We start from the raw sequence: 1,628 nt of genomic DNA on the forward strand, positions 1-1,628 counted from the left end.
GTCTTCAACGGTGATTTAGTTTTTTAGTTTTTCATTAATTTCTTGTAATTTTGTTGTGCCGAAATTGAATAAATCAAATCAAATAAAAAAATCTACATTAATAATAATGAAGACAATCCGGTTTTAAAAATGATGGAACACAATGAATCATAATAACATTTTGATTATTTAATGACTTTGTACCAGAAATAATTATCAATAAAGAATTAAGCATTATAGTGGAGTATTTATATTTATATTCCAATGAATCACCATATTACTTCGTTTTTGGTTGTCAATTGCATTATTTTGTCAGTTTTATCTACGATTGCATTGTGCGCGTTGATTCTGTTTTCATGCTCAGCGTAGGCCTATTTGGCGAGATATTGATGCGCGTAACACCTGTCCGTTCTTCCATGCTGTCCACAAGAAAATTAATTTCTTCCGTTTTTAAAAGATGAAATTTATTATGTGCTATACAAGTCCTCAAACATTACCATAATATATTACATGTTGTACTAATGAAATGTTGGAAAGGAAAGGGGGTTTGAAAACAGAGCCTTTGAAGAGAACGTACAAGCATTTCACGATCATCGTTAGAATCTGATTAAGCCTATGGCAGTATGTTTGACCTTGAAACTGACGGTGGACTCTCAAATAAGCAAGGGCGCTCGCTGTCCATTTGTCCAGCGCCCATCTATTACGGTACTTAATACGCGTGCATCCATTTATAAAGCGCGACTATATTTTATATTAGACGTAAGTGATTACATCATGGTCAGCAAATCACTCGACCTTATACTAACAACATGTTATCGATTTTTAACATTAAAAGCAAAAGGTGTCCTTGGTGGTAACGGCGTAACGCATGTTCGAACACAAAATCCTTTTTGTAAGACTAATTCGACAAGCAGTACCTTGTATCTCATTAATATTGATTCTAAAATAAGAATAAACTTAGAATTGGTATTTCTGCTCATATGGTTCTTGGTCTCAATCTTTTGACCTATTTTTATGTAAATGAAGGGGATCACAACATAACGCCTTAAATCTAAGCTTTTGTTGATACTTTGTATTGATTTCCAGGTCCTTGTTTTTTCTCCATTTGTTTTATTTCTTTGAAGTTATATTGACATCGGTTACGCTATGCCTTCATCTATATTTCATTAGGCTTGTTAACAATAGGCCTATATAAGAAAGAAATAACGACCCGCTCCGATAACACCCAGCTCCTGCACCATCATCATATAATCGTCATCATTAGGTAAGATTTCCAAATACATTATCTAAGCCACCGTATTATCTTTAATTTCGAAGCGTCACCATAGGAAAGAAGTAAGTTAAACTTCAAGGGTGATCACTTTGCCTTATACCTCAGTTGGTAGATTATCAGAACGGTAATCAAAATGTCTTGGGTTCGCGATTCTAGCAACGATTTCATATCAATAAAGGCATAGGCCTATATTAATAATAATAATAATAATAATAATATGTTATATTTATATAGCGCTTAATGCCAACAAGGCCTCTAAGCGCTTCACATTACTACCCCCGGTCATTGGATTAGACGCCTATGGAGCACAAACTGTTCCATAAAGTTGCAACAGCTAGCATTTTGGCATGTAACCCTACCAGGTACCCATTTATAC

At 34.4% G+C, this 1,628-nt stretch overlaps 1 long non-coding RNA gene across 2 annotated transcripts in view; it reads left to right on the forward strand.

Moving 5' to 3' along the window:
* The first annotated feature begins 1,058 nt into the window (after positions 1-1,058).
* Positions 1,059-1,628, forward strand: part of LOC117113206 — an 11,382-nt gene continuing 10,812 nt past the window's right edge. The window contains exon 1 of one of the 2 annotated variants that reach the window (XR_004446160.1): positions 1,059-1,243. This is a non-coding gene — a long non-coding RNA (uncharacterized LOC117113206). The remainder of the gene's footprint in view (positions 1,244-1,628) is intronic. The other variant, XR_004446161.1, reaches the window with a different exon arrangement.

This window comes from Anneissia japonica, unplaced genomic scaffold, assembly GCF_011630105.1.
Source record: "Anneissia japonica isolate Jap-2015-1 unplaced genomic scaffold, ASM1163010v1 scaffold93_len1081246_cov171, whole genome shotgun sequence".
Taxonomy (NCBI): domain Eukaryota; kingdom Metazoa; phylum Echinodermata; class Crinoidea; order Comatulida; family Comatulidae; genus Anneissia; species Anneissia japonica.